At 38.8% G+C, this 15,432-nt stretch overlaps 1 long non-coding RNA gene across 2 annotated transcripts in view; it reads left to right on the top strand.

Annotated features, from left to right (window-relative positions):
• LOC131570401 (uncharacterized) overlaps positions 1 to 13,900 on the top strand; it is a 29,358-nt gene extending 15,458 nt beyond the window's left edge. Inside the window, exons 3-6 of one of the 2 annotated variants that reach the window (XR_009275869.1) lie at positions 8,788 to 8,845; positions 12,411 to 12,444; positions 13,038 to 13,107; positions 13,713 to 13,900. This is a non-coding gene — a long non-coding RNA (uncharacterized LOC131570401). Of the gene's footprint in view, positions 1 to 8,787; positions 8,846 to 12,410; positions 12,445 to 13,037; positions 13,351 to 13,712 lie in introns of those variants that run through there. The other variant, XR_009275868.1, reaches the window with a different exon arrangement.
• The last annotated feature ends 1,532 nt before the right edge of the window (positions 13,901 to 15,432 follow it).

The raw sequence follows: 15,432 nt of genomic DNA, 5'->3' as shown, positions 1-15,432 counted from the left end.
TGGCTTTGTGTTGTTACTGCTTTTAACAGTATAAGTACTAAATTGGCCTTCAGTAGTCATGAATAGTTGTGTGCAGTTGATGCATCTATTTCTTCTATCAAAAACTGCTTTATCATTTTGTCTCCTTGATTTTTTTGGTGCTCTCTTTTTACATGAGAAATTCTTCTTTCCTTCACCCAAACCCTTCTAAAGAGCTAATTTTGACTATTTCCAGCTAAAAGTGAGTGACATGCAGGGTAAATGTGATCAAGGGTGTCATGCACACAGGCCGTGTGTAAGTGAGCACCTGCAAGATTTAACTTTGTAAGCCCTCAAATAAGATGGACAGCTACCCTTTTATTAACAGAGCCTAAATATGTAGAATTTGCTACAATTCTGATAAGAATAGAATTCAATAGCAACACATTTGACCACTTTTGGGCCCTCTGTTGTGTGTAGTTTTTCTTGACATCAGCTCTGAGGGAAAGCAGTGATTTATTTTGTCTACCCCAGCTGGGTCCTAAATCAGCATTTTTGCATCCTGTTAATAGTCCTTTGTTCTTTACAAGGCCACTGAAAAGGCCTGTGACTTTCTGATAACAGACTGTGTGTCTTTGAATGAATATTTTTTCCCCTCTTAAAAAGAAGAAACTCTGCCTACTCCTCAGTGTTTTCTAAATCTGATACATGGAGCACTTCTAGAATCAGCATAAAATTATTAGCTTCTAGCACACCTGTTCAAGAGAGTCTGTATTTCAAGGTGTATGGAGCTTTCAGTGAGGGATTCTTTGCTAAGGCTGGATACAGATCATCTAAATACATTAATTCTGTGAAAATGTTACTAAGCAGTTGTTGGAAGAGGTGGCTCTTGCTGAGGTGGTGCTGGGGAGTAATGCATTCTAATTAAATTCCACAGAGAAATCCGGAAAGCATTTCACTGAGGATGCTCTGCAAGCTTGCTGAAGGCAGCAGTCTCCTCTCACTGTAAAAGCATGAAAACAAATGGCTCTAATTCTTCTTGTTTTTGCAGTAATAACTGTCATAGGTTAAAACAGATATTTCCATTAGACCACTTGTATTAGGTTAGCTTAGCTTGTGGAGAGGTAATAATGACTTTCCTCCAAGGGTAAGGAGGTAAAAAAAGAAGATCAAATTAATATCAAAGGAAGCTGCAAGTACTTTGTAAGTAAATCAAGACACAAGTTAGTCAGATTTGTAGTAGAAATACATATAAAGGATGGTCATTGGTATTTTAAAACTTTTTTTCACTGTCTTAGAAGTTGCCTTGTGAAATTACACAAATTTTACATCCGTGTGGATGAAGGCAGCCATTATGTTGTGCTAACATCACATCATTTCTCCAAGGAACTCCTTGGGGGTTTTCCTTTCTTTAGAGGGCAAAAGGAATTCCGTGAGTATGGTAATATGGTTTGCTTTGTGTTTGGATTATAAACTGAAATAAGCAGTGGCATAAATTCCCATGAGAAATCATTGATGCCCCATCTCTGGGAGTGTTCAGGGCCAGGCTGGGTGGGCTCTGAGCAACTTAGTCTAGTGAAAGGTCCCTGTCCATAACAGGGGGTTTGGAACTGGATGATCTTTAAGGGCCCTTTAACCCAAACCATTCTATGGCTCTGTTTTGAGGTTGGCTGCAGGCCCCTTCCTCAGGGGGCCTTTTCCTTGTATCATGCTGAGAAATTGCACATATAATAAAACTATTCACTTAATTTTGTTGCACACATATAAATGGTATTGATAACTCCATGAACAGAAAGAATTTCATTATTTCAGTAATCTTAATGTAAATTTTCTATGTTTCTGTCTTCCTCTATTAATGGATAATGTGTAGGATGCAGTGGACAGGATGTGAATATTATTTCAATAGAGGGGTAAGAAGGTATTGCTTGTGTTTTAAGGAAGTTAGAGTCCTAGAAATGATCTTGTATTTCTGGGAAGATACCAAATGCTGTGTCCTGGCTCCTGAACATCCAGTATTAGTAGAGCCTGGAACAATGCCATTGCCTAAGCTGCTCTTTGATCAACTTGGCCAAGTTGTGAATAAGACACAGCACTGGTTTCTCCCCAGGCCCTTGAACCAAATCAGTCTGAAAGTGGTGACTCCTGGCCTTGGGTGTTTAGAGCGCTCTCCTGGAGAGAAGTATTTGGCTGGTTGCCTTCTGACACTGGGACATCTCCCTGTGCCTGGGCTTTCCCTTGGGGTGGCACAGGGCTGTGGCACTCTAGAACAGGGACACACCTGCACCACTGCTCCACCCTGGAGCTTCCCAAGCTCTCTTGATCACAGACAAACGTGTCTTGATGTTTAATTCATAACACAAAGCCTGTGATTAGGGCCAAGTGGCTGCCTCAGAGAGAAGAGGATCTGCTCCATCCATTTATATCCTGAAGTTGGGCAGGGAGTCACCATGGAGGGTTTTGGCAGGGGACCAGCCAAGCATTTACTGTCACGTTTGATTCTCTGTGAGGCACTGGAAGTGGGTATTGGAGCTCGGAGAAAATGAGATCTAGCATAAATACTGCCCTAATCTGTGTATGTTGACTGGGTTCACACCAGGCTTTGGTTTGTTTACTTTCAATTAGAGATGGTATGGGAAAAGATTTATGTGATAATCCATACCGAAGGGCCAGTTACTAATGAAGACATTGGTAATTTTATGAGTAATTAAATTTCATCTGAGCTAATTACTGAGGTATTCTGATTCAGAAGCCTCTAGCCACAAAGATTGAAAATCCATTTATTTAACTCAGCTTTTACTTAGCTTGTTGCACTAGCTGATAATACTCAGTAATTTCTAAAGCATTTCCCTTGGGTGTCCTCTCTCTCTTGCTGTGGTCCATAGATCCTTTCTGTTTGAAATACAGTAGAAAATGGTCTTCTATGCATCCAAGTGCCCAGTAAAGCAGTCCAGTGGAGTTTCTTATCTTTTAGTAGTACAAAAACATTATTGAGGAGAATTGAATCCATGTATCACATATCTTATATTATTTTCCCAGTTAGTCTCTCTCCAAACATTAAATCCTGGTGTATCATGCTATGTAAAGCTTGCTTTAGTAGCTGTAATGTGCTCTTGTGAGACTGGAGCTGATAGCAGAAGCTAATGGAAAAGAATTCAACTCATGATGAATTCAGAATATGGCTGCAGTGAACTTAATGGAAAATCTTAAATATCTGAGGATCTGGTTGTACTTGCATTTGAACATAGCTTAAAGAGAGTTTATTGTATTACTTGATGAAAAAATTACGCATTTTTTCATGTGTCCTTTTTGCAAAGAAAGGCTTTACAAGTCTTGGGAGCAAAATGCAGAACTTAGTTTGTGTGCCTACTTTTCCAGATAAAGAGCTTTACAAAACTTTTTCACAATAAATACTAAGTGCAGTGTTACAGTAAATTTGAAGCAAGGCCTATTTTTTCCTTAAATAAATAATGGTATTTTTAGGTAGGAAGTTGCTTGAAAATCTTGTCCTAGAGAGGTGTTACATAAGTAGTATTTCAGAAACTAGAAAGATCCAGTTTTTCAAAAATGCTGAAATAATTTCTAGCAATACTGATTGTTAATTTTCATCAGCAGAGCAAGTGGAGGCCCTGAAAGCTCTGCTAGAAACTATTGCACCTGATATAAACCCCCTAGGATTTTTAGGGAATTTGCTTTCTCCAGCAGCCTGTGATACCTCTTGGGGTTTTCTCTTTTGGTGACTGCAGTGATGCATCCATCCTCTGGCCTTGATTGTAATGTGGGGGACCTCTTTCCCCTTTTCCCCAACTTTAATGCCAAACAAAAGGACATTGTTTTGTGTGAGAGAGGGTGTTTTGTTTAGCATCACAGCTGTGGGAAATTGCCTTGATGGAAAGGTAGGCTTGGACTTGAGTTGTGAAAATTGCCAACGAGATTAATTTTGCAAGTTAGAAAGAAATGCTACTCAAGTTATTTGCTATGCTACTTTCCATAAATAATTCAAAAATTAGAATTTCAATTTTCAGACTTCTCTGTAACACATTTTACCCATTTATTCACCTTGCATCCCCTTTAAAAATCCAATCAGGTTAAGAGCATTTTAATGCACTTCTAATATGTGCATTTCCTCAAGTTTTAGATTAAAGTGGAAAATGGGTCTTTATGACTGTAGTGAGTGATGCTCCAGGGTTGCTTTAGGAATGACAAAACTTGTTCCATTTAGTGTGTGTTGTGATCAAAATACTTTGCAATTTAAAAGCACATCCTCTGAAGATCACCTTCAGTGATGGGACATTTGCACCGCACCTGCTTTGACCCCTGCTCTGGAGACAGTGAAGTGAAACCAAATTTTGTTGCTAATAGTAAACATGATGAGCAGGGCTTGGTGCCTCTGAATGGGTGGCTGGTCCACAGAAGTCACACAGTGAATGTGGCTCTGGGACCCCTGCACTGCTCAGGTGTTGTTGGTTTTGTAGTGCTCAGACTGAAATGATGGGTAGATGTTTAGAAGCCCTGAGAGAAACAGCTACATAAATCCAGCTGTGCTGGCTAATTGATTGTAAAATGGCATATGCTGGTTGGAATTAGTTCTTCTGTCTCAAGCAAATACTTTTCTCCTCACACTGGATTAAAAAAAGTGATCTGTAGCAGCTGAGTGCCCAATGTTATGATGCACTGGTTCCTCCTGATGCTGGAAGAAGGTGGAGTTTTTGCTTCCTTTGCAGAAAGAGGGAAAATGGAAAAGATCAGCATTCACTGGACAGCAAGTGGTCCAAACAATTTGGAAAATGAAAACTGATTTTCAGCAAGGAAAGGTGATGCATTATTTGGGGTCGTCATTTACTGAATTAGATATGGACTTCATGAAATGGATGTAGAGTTCAAATAATGCATGGAGGGAGGTTCTATTAACTGGCAAATGCTGTGTTATACTGTGGGTTACTGGATGAATACACCTGTCTGGAAGTTAGCTCTTTTCTTTGTGTTCTGGTGTGTTTCTGGTGGAAAAAGCTACATTGAACACATCTTTGCACCTTCATTTTTGTCATAGTTGTATGTGCAACAGTGCTTGGAAAGTAAAAAAATGTTATGAAAATGGTACATTACACAGGGGTAGGAACTGGAGGGAAAACAAAAAAAAATGTTTTCATACCAAAATGTTTTCTTATAAAATTATTATTTTTATTTCAAATTGATCGATTTTTATTTATAGTCATAAAACTGAAGTGACTGATTGGGTCATCTTTATTTTCAAGGCCTCCTTTTACAAAAGGGAGGAATAAGAGAACCACTTTATTGAGAAATCCTAATGATTCTCTGTCAGGTATGGAAACATCCCATGAAATTGAGTCCTTTTGTTGACTTCACTCAGTTAATAATCACTTAGAGTCCCTGTAAAATTATTTCAGTATGAAAATGGGGTTACTTTTGTGGCCTTGATTTAAAAGAATTTTGTTAGATTGCCACAGTGGCTTCTCTTGCATTTAATGTACATGATTTAGCATATTAAGGCTTAGGATTTATCAGCATAAAATGAATTCAAATTGCAGGCTTATAGATGAAATACAGCAACCAGATTTGTGGCTGACCCATGTCAGTGGCACTGAAGCAGAAGCCCCGTGGCAGGGGGGGTGTTCCTGAGGTGCTGGATTTTTTTTTTGCAGGGAATTTTTTTTTTTTTAAATTCAAGCCCCCTTATTGGATTAAATTTTTGTACAGGAAAATATTATGTGAAGTATACACATCTAAACTTTGTAGTCTTTATTGTGAGACACAATGAATACTAGGAATATTAAAGCGTGTCCATCTTTGTGAACCTCCAAATATCCTATATATGCAATAGATTCTGTGGTTTGAGGTCGATGAAGCTGTCAGGCATTAACTGAGGAAAAGACCATTCTTCAGTGCTTCCAAGCTTGTCTCCTACATGATGCTTGTAATATCTTCACAGCAGCTAGTGACTGTCAGACTTCTTTTTTCCTTTCCCCTCTTAATGTAGAGAGCTTTGAAGGATTTTATTTCAGCTTTTATTCAAGGCAGTCACAGTTGGGCTTGATCCAGTGTCAGGTTGCATTTGGGAAGTACTCTCATGGCACCACTTATTTTCCTAAAATGTTTGCAGCGTTCCACGAAAGCCAGGGAGTGAGGAAAAGCTTTTTTGTTACTTCATTACTGCATGTTTTGCTCAGATTTCACTGCAGGATTGGAAAGGTTGGCACTAGCAGCAGAAAAGGCTCAATCATAGAAAATATTTCTACCACAGTCATTGTTAAAACTGAAATATGAACATAGCAAAATTGTACTTCTGAATGATAAAATTGTTTGTATAGTCTAATGTGTTTAGTGTTATCCCTAAGAGAGGTCAATGCTTTTCCAGTGGGTAATGTAAATATATAAATAACTGCATTGGACAGAAATAAGGTAATGCACCTTTCAATAGCTACAATGGTTTTCATACACCTGGGTAACAACTGGTGAGCCACTAGAAAATTTGAACAGAACTGTCCTGATATCAGCATTGGCAATATTGCAGGGACTTCCACTTTAGCATCCAAATTTTATCTGAAAACTGAGCTACTTGTATTTTGGCTCTTTGAAATGTACAGAGAAGGGAAAATGTAATTGAAAGAAAAACCTTTTGCTTGAATTAGTATTGATAAAGATTAGCAGATAGCTAGTAAGTATGAGTTGTAGTAAGGTTTTCAGACAAAACTCAAGAATGCAGCAGCATGAACTAATAATACATGAGAACTGATCTTTTTCTTATCTCTTTTCATCCTGTTCTATCAAATACATACTTTGTAAGTTCTAGTTTTTACTAAAATAAGTTTGAATGTCTCAAAGTACATATTTTATGCATCTTGGGAAGAAAATTAATTTTAACTGACTGAAAAAATAATTAATACTTTTATTCCTCTCTTAGTTTAATTCCATATTGGTAATCAATTGGTAAAGTATATTTCTATAGTAATTTTTTTGGAGGTGTCTTAAGATCAAAACTTTCTCCTCTTCCATAAGCAAGTACTACCTGTACACTTCAAGTCTTGCAAGTTATTTACTTGGAAAATAAGCTTGCCTAGCTATTAATACAGAAATCAGAATGTCTCCTATTTCTGTGGCTGGAGGATATTACTACTCTTCAGGGGCAAAAATATTCACAAAAATAAGTACATTTTGAGATGACAGGAAATATACTCCTAAAATCAATATCTTAGTGAATCTTGGAACAAACCTGGGTGTCACTGTCCGTTTTGCAGGAATGACTGTGGGCAGCAAGGGATCATATTGTCTCAACCTCCTTTTTAAACATTTTCTCTTTTTTTCATTTTCTCAACCTTTTAAAATCTATGGTTTAAAACGTAGTATTTAGCTGAACTAAGCTGGCATGATTTACCTTGGATGCTTCAGGTATAAGCAGAAGTGAGAAAATGTTGTTTCATGAGCTGTTTGTCCATTTGCTCGGCAAGAAGTGAGGATGGCTGAAAGATTTCACGCCATCAGTCACCTGTGCCATGTTGGCAAGGGAGAGCCTTTGCTTTCCTTGTACATTTACACCATTCAGAGCTCAGAAAAGACAGAATGGTTAAAGATTCAGCTGCAATTAACCTTTGAGAGCTGTCTATGTAGTTCCCATACGTGTCTTTCAAAAAGTCTTTATACATCTCATTAATTTGATTCAGTTACTTTTTGAAATGACAAAAAATGCATTTGAATGCATGGCTCAAAAATCTGTTGGGCAATTTTATTTTGTATGTGTTTTGCAACCAGCCTGCAATATTTCTCTATAGAAGTCATACAAATTTAGAGCCCTATGAGCATAAAAGTCAATGTGCATTAGTTGTGTGGTGGGAGGGTAATGTCAGTTAAGGCATTCATAGAGTCTTTGCTTTTTTTTGTTCTGCTTTTCAAGATTTTGGTGTTTGGCTTTGATCAGCAATTCCCAAAGGTTAGCTGTTTAAAGATAAAGCTGTAAAAAGAAAACATGCCTTCTGATGTAAGCAAGACTTAAGTACTTATACTGCATGCAATGCTGCAATACCAAAATCCATCACAAACATTTAAGGCTTTGTCCCATAACATGGCAAAGTAGAGTGCAACCCATTTTGGAGAGGAGAGCTGAGAAATTGAAGTGCTATTGGTACAGACTTGAGGGGCCTGTCTTCCCTACTGTGGTACAGTGATGCTGTTGGCAGTGCTAAGCTCAAAACTCCTGAAAGTTCCCCTGGATAGTCTGGGGTTTTTATGAGCCCTGCAGCCCCCTCTTATTATGTTGAGTCATCTTACAAATTATGGTGCTATTTTTTAATTTATTGCAATAAATGTTCTCTTACTGTAGAACATGTTGCTTTATGCTGCGCATTTGTTCAGTCTCTAAATACAGAAGTTGTGGTCTTGAAAATTCTGTTTATGTATAATTGATGTACAGTTAATTTGCCTCTGTTTGAACCCCAATTTACACAGGACAAGGGGAAGCTTTTTTGTTGCACAAGTATTTAGGAATACATGGAGAATACTTTTGAAGAAGTTGCAGTAGTTTTTTCTCTATATTATGAACTCCTTAGGTTGCTTGCAAAATTTCCTTTTTACTCATAACTGTTTCACTTCCTGCCTTCAGATCTGCAAGATCTGTTGCTTACCAACATTTACTGAAGCTGAGTTCTAGAGGTTTCTTAGATATGTAGACAAAAGACAGAAAGCACGTGAGGATCTTTTTTTAAATAAGCACTTGTGTGAAATAGGAAGACTCCCAGTTGAAGTCAGTGAAGTCAGATGTTGATCTTTGGATTTGTTGAGCTGCCAATTATCTGAATCTGTTTCTTTTCTCCCTTCCAGTTGTGTGCCATCAACAGCACAAACATGTTTGAAGTATGAGATTTTGCTTGCATGAGAGGTATGATGTTGTCAGAAATATAATGATTTTCCTACCCAATTCATATAGAAAATATGCTATAGTTATTAATGTGATTTGTTCTAGCTACAAATTCCAACACATCAAGTACAGCTTTCTATACCAGCACTCTTGAAACAATAGGTTTTTGTGAAATATCTTGACACCTTTTAGAACAGACACAATTTGATTGAATTATAGTCCTTACCCTTGTTTGTATTAAATATGCAAGGTTTGCTTAAAAAAAAAACTGAAAAACTTGTTTTCCACTTAAAAATAGTTTGTGCTTTATACATCACATAATGAAATGAACTTCAAATGGGTGAAGTTATCTAAAGTTCTGTAACCTGCCTTTTGCCCTGCATTATTTCATATTATTTGTCCATGATTGCTAATTTTTTATACAAATTTCAGTGAGTTTGCAAATCATCTGCAATGAATCATTCCTGTTTGAGTTTCAGATGGCATCCAAGCTTGGTAACAGAAGGTACAAGGGATTAATATTTCACTGCAAAACAACAGTTTGAGCAGGTGGTACTTGATGCTATTACACATATAGGTCACTTGGGAGAGTGCATAATCACTGAACTGAATATTAATTAGGACAGCTTTCTCAGCCAGCTTTTTAAAAAAAGGAATATTTCTTGAGGAGGAGGGGAAAAAAGACCAAACCTATCCAAGTCTGGAGTTATGAAAATTGAGGTGCTTGCTGTAAAACCTTGCTATATAAATTGAGGTTGAGATTTTTTCAGGGGAACTAATATTGTGATAAAAGAAGTCCCTGTGGACTTTGAGTACAAGCTGTGTGAACCCAGTCTTTCTTTTTAATTTCTCCTGTTAAAACTTTTCTCTATCTGCCTGGATTTCACACTGTCAAATGCCTGACCAAAATTATTTGGTCACTTGAAGCTGTAGATTTCCACAGGTACAGAGCAGTACTTTAAAAAGTTTTGGCTTGAGATCCTGAAAAGAAATGTGGGATTAATCTATCTGAGTTGAAAAAATTAATTCTTTATATAATTTAAAGAGAGAAGCAGCTTAGTTGCATGAGTTGCAGAATGTAAAATCTACTTTCTTTGCCTTTGTTTTCTGTACCAAATCATGCTTTAAATAAGTTCAGAATGTTTCTTGGTTTAAAAGAACCATTCTGAAGATTTAGAAGAACAATGGTACTTGTTTTACAAGGTGTAAAGTTTGTCTGAAAGATGCTAGAATGCTCTGAAGCACAATATTAATCTGATTTAGTCATGCCTGATGCTACCATGGATTAAGTCCTCTGAAATTCAGGAATGCTCAGGAAGAGCTGAAGGAGTTTCCTGGAGATGGTGCTTGCTGTTGCCTCTGCAGGACAGCAGCTGGCATTGCCATGCCCTATCAACACTCCTCTGCTGCACTGTCTGAAACTCCTCTGGGAGCTCTGGTTTTTCCCAGTGCTCCCAGGGAGCTGCTGGCTGTCACAGCTGTGTGACAATGATGGGCAGCAGGAATTTTCCCCCATTCCCCAGGCAGGGGCATAGAGAAGGCATAGCTGTCTCCTGGAGTGGATTCCTGGAGGCTTTTCCACTCAAAGGGATGAGGTGTTTCACTTGGAAGATGGGCTTTAGGCATTGGGGAAGCGAAAGATGGTCAGGGGGAGGGCCAGCATGAGGCTGGGACCTCCCAGGACCTTCCTGTTGCCTGCTCAGTTCAAAACCTGCTGCCCCCACCACTTTTAGCACTGAGCTTTCTGTGTCTTAGCAAGAGGTCCTGGCACAGTGTCTTGTGCCTGTGCACATCCAGGCAGAGCAGGGTGCTCTCACCTGGGCTGGCTGCTCCCCTGAACCTCCTCGAGGCACCTTGCACACGGTCAGGTGTGCAGGGACAGCAGTGCACACCTGGGGACGTGCTGCAGCATCTTCCTTCTGAGGCCTGGCTTAGCATCACGCGAGGATGGAGTACTGTGAATTCCGCTGCTCTGACATTTCCAGCCACATTTGGGATAGCATCAATTTATGGTCTGTGTTCATTAAAACCTATCAGTGAAATTCAGATTTTATATGTATTGGTAACACAGTCCCATGAATTTGAACATGTTTCCATTGTGGAAGCTTAATTTCTTAGCTTTATATCTTTATATCTTTTTATATCTTATATCTTAATATCTTAGCTTTATATCTTCAGATGTTTGGAAGGGGAGAAATTTTTTTCTGTTTTGTTAGTTGAGAGATGAATTTAAATATTTTATTAAATATTGAAGATAGTGATGTAATTGTTGATTCAGCACTGAGGTGGAAGATGTTTATCTTTAAGCACCTTGCAGTGTGTGAGTTTTCCACATAAATACAGACTAGAGGAAACATCTAGAGAGGGGAGAAGAAAAGCTGGGTTGGAGATGAATTTGAACTGGACTCTGAATTAGATCCTACATAGAAATAAACAGTGGCAGCCAGATGGCACTGTCAGATAGCTGGGATAAGGAGGTAATGCAGTGGCATAGGATTTGGGGGGAAACAGAAAACATGTCTTGATTTCAAGGTGGATAGATGGAAGCACTGGTGACTGAGGCTAGGAGTGTTGATTCTCAGAGCAAGCAACAAAGTGAGCTGGTGATTAGGAAATGAACCAGATATTGCTGGAGGTTCAAGTGGTGGACATGTGGTGTCTAGCCTGAGGAATGCAAGAGAGGGAACTAAGAATCTTACAGGAGAACTAGGTGATGTAGGTCAAAAGATTGGGATAGAGTTATATTGAAAGGAGATCCTGAACTTTTATAAGGAAGCATGGGGTTGGGAAACTGAGATTTGAGAAGCAGGGGGTAAAAAACAGTGCAGGACTGATAGAGATTTGTGGTAGAAGGCAAAGTTTATTTGGGGGAGTTGAGTAGTTTGACAAGTCTGTTGCCACAAGAGCAGGTCGGTTTCCTACAGCAATGCTGCCCATTCTTGACTTTTTTTTGTCAGCAAATGTGTGAAATTGTTGTGGCCAATTCTGTCCCAAAAACCCACAGGGCAGCAACTGCTGCCATTTAGTCCCCCAGTCTGTTTGTTGCACATGAGTTTTGAACATTGATAAATGGACAAACTGGTTGTGAAAGAAGTGGGATTTGGTTTTAATTCTGAAAAAGTATATGAGGGTATTGCATGCAATAAAAATAATATTCACAGAAAAATGAGTTTATAGTCTAGGTATGGTTAATGATTCTTGCAACAGAAGTTTGCCTCCAGTTGTATGCTATACAGTAATTCTTAATTATGTTATCCCATGCTATTTTTGTTCCAAACTATTCTTGCCTTATTCAGGTTTTTGGATGGACAGAGTTTGTTTAATGAACAGATGTTCTCTGTTTTGTACAACATGAGGCCTCGGGCCTCATTTCCTGCATTTTATTCAGACCCTTACCATGAAGTCAGAATGATTCTTTTCCTTGGGGGCTTTTCATGATGCTCATCACTGTAATATCTGAATAGCTTCTCTCAAAATAATTAATTTACCTTCACAACACCCTTGAGCTGTGCAAGTTTTATCTATTTTTACAAGCAAGCAATAAAGGACAAATGAGATCAAGATGAAATATCTCATCTCTTTCCAGAGTGCCAAGTCTGAGATATCCAAGACACTGCCAGGTTTGTCACTTTTTTTTTTTTTTTCCAGTTTCTTTTCAGGTACGCAACATTACATTTTGGACTTTTGTTTCCAAATTTTAGTGCTTGCTTATATGGCATGGAAGGAATAAAGTCAGGTTAAAGTAATAGTCTTTGGTGCACTATTGTTTGGGTTTATTAACACTAGTAATGTTAGTTTTGCTTAAAGAATAAAATAATCTAGAATTTCACATTTTCAAAGGGAATAAAAATGAGGGCTTCCCAATTGAAGTAGCTTATGGATTTGTAGATATTTATATGTCAATGTAGTTATAATACAGAACTCTGCCAATTTCTAAACATTTGTAGGCTGCTTACTCAGGTTTTGATAAGAAGGTAAGACATCATCTGTGGAACTTGTAGTGCCTCCAAACTAGTTAAATCAAACAATTAAGGAGTCAACGCATAGCATCAGTATGAATAGAAATTAATTTTCAGTGTCATAACTAGAGCAACTGTCTAGAATAATCCTGACTATAGAGAGAGAATTTTTTACAAAAGTACTTCTCATGATGTTGACAGGAGGATTTTTATATTATTTAATCCAAGGAAAAAAATTATGGTTCTTGTTGCAGAAAGGTTAACTACTCAACCCACTGAAATCCAAGAGCATCTTGGAATACCTGGTCTGCCCTGGATAAGATGGTACCACTTCCTCTGTGATTCTCATTGCCTGATAAATCCAGCTTTTTGCCTTACAGTGCTGATTCATTATTGACTTATCAATAAAAATCATATTTGGAAGACTTTAGATAAATTTACCAAAATGTAGCTAGTTAAATTTAATATGAAACCATCAACATTTATATGCAGCATCATACCTGGTGAAGCTCCAAGCTTGCTGGTCTTGCCAGCTGGAGCCAAGAGTTTTTTTCTCCTGTTATTACTTGTGTGCACCTACACTTATTCCCTGTCACAGGAGGCTGCTTCAGGACAGCCCTTTGGCTTCCCCCTCTGTTAGGCCTGTGAAAGCTGTTATGCTTTATAAAAAACTTAATTTGGAAATACACACTGTGCTGTGAGACTGAGTAAAGATAGTCAGATTTATGGCTTGGGCCTTTTTCATATTAGGAAATACTCAGCTTCAATCCCTGTTTCAAGTTTAGGTCAATGTTTAGTTCATTTTTATTGAATTGCATCCAGTGATAGTGGTAGTATTTAACAAGTTGTGTGTATCCCCTTCCCTCTGCTCTGTTTAAAGGCTTCATGCTTTCTAAGCTTTTGAAGTGTTTGTGTGTCTTGTTTTACAGACAGGTCCATGGTTACAGGTAAGGGCTCACTTCTGTATGGCAGTGTTGCTGAAACAGATGTGCAAGCTGACATCTGGAATGCTCAAACACACTTCCAAGAGGTTCCTGGGAAAATCCTGCTTAGAGAAGTGGTTGCTGAAGTCTCTGTTGCTTTTTGACCATCTTGCTTCAGGGCTGTGCCTAGGTGATTAAACACTTAGACCTGTCAGCTCTGAGCATTTTAATGAGTGTGCCCTTTGTGGATTTTACTTTAGTGTCTCTGTGCCTAATGCTCTGCTTGGCAGGGATGTTTCTGTCACAGGTAGCTGTGAGAGCATAAAACACTCAGAATACTGGGCTGGGGATGCACAAAGATGAGAGATGCAAAGGCTGCTTGATGCCTGGATCCCAGAGCTGTGCGACCCCAGGGGTTTGGAATGAACTAAGAAATGGAGTTTTGGGCCCATGGGAAGCTACTCCTATAGGGGTGTGCTACTGGTAGGATCATTTAGGTCCTAAGGTGATGCTGCTGTTTGGAATTTCAAGAATCCACCTGCCCCACCTTGTTGATAGGGATTTTTTTTTTTTTTTTTTGCATGAGTATGGTTTTTTATTTATTTCAATCTTAATCAGACTACCCTGGAGAAGACAGCAGTTAGTAATTTTTTAATGGCATTTGTGGTGCAGTTTTTCCTTCAGCAATTCAGCCTCTCTGCCAATTCCCCTGCTGCTCAAGCCTGCACTAATGCACTCCTCCCAGTGGCTGAACTTGGCAAATCTAGGTTTTTCAAGCCAAAAAAGTTGCACTGAACTTCAAGCAGCCTTGAGTATTACCTTGTTTTGGTTTGCTGTACCCCAGTGTAAAATCTAGGGTGTAAAATCAGGGATGCAGTGAGCAGCCAGGGGCAAAGAGAAATGTTTGCAGCCCTGTAAGCCAAGCATCTGCTGTCACTGCTCCTGATATGAAAGCAACACTGCCAGGGTTAGGCTGTTTGGGGAACTTTGCTTGCTGATCTTTGAATAGGGAAATTACTTCTAAGTTAGTGGCAGGGCTTATGTGGAGTAAGGAGTGTGAAAAAAGCTTTGTTCATAATGCATCCTGTGCTTGGAGCTTATATGGAGAAAGAAATGTAAAGCAAGCTTTGTTCATAATGCATCCTGTGCTTGGATCTTGGGTATTTTGAAGCAGCACAAAAGGGGAGGAGAGGGAGGAAAGATGAGCAGCACCATATGGGCTGCTGGAAGAGAAGAAGCCCAGTTGTGGGTGGGAGTATAATACTTATTTAATAACAAAGACTCTGTGCCTGTCATAGTGCATAGGGAATGTGAAAATAGCAGCTCACACTCTGCTTTTCCCAAACTGAAGCTGTCTTTTGAGTGACTGGATCTGACAAGGTCAAGATCTCTGTCTTGTGAATTTGACTGATCTTAATGACCTGGAACAGGGCGAGCAGAAACCATCACTGTCAGAGGAAGGTTGCACAGAACACCAGAAAGAGTTAATAGAATCTAATATTTATGAATGCAGTGGTGAAAGTTGCTAACACAACACCAAAATGTGCAGTGTGCTACCTGAACCTCATTGCCAGCTCCTGCTCTGCCTTTCTCATTTGTAGGCAATTTGGTGAAATTCATTGATATTTTCTGTGACCATTGTGTGTGCAGTCACATGACAAACATTTTCCCTGTCATTGAAGATGCCAAGTGGACTCCACTGACATGTTTGTTCATTTTTTTTCCC

This window comes from Ammospiza caudacuta, chromosome 2, assembly GCF_027887145.1.
Source record: "Ammospiza caudacuta isolate bAmmCau1 chromosome 2, bAmmCau1.pri, whole genome shotgun sequence".
NCBI lineage: Eukaryota > Metazoa > Chordata > Aves > Passeriformes > Passerellidae > Ammospiza > Ammospiza caudacuta.
Note: the sequence above shows the minus strand (reverse complement) of the source record. Positions and strands in the feature narration are given on the sequence as shown.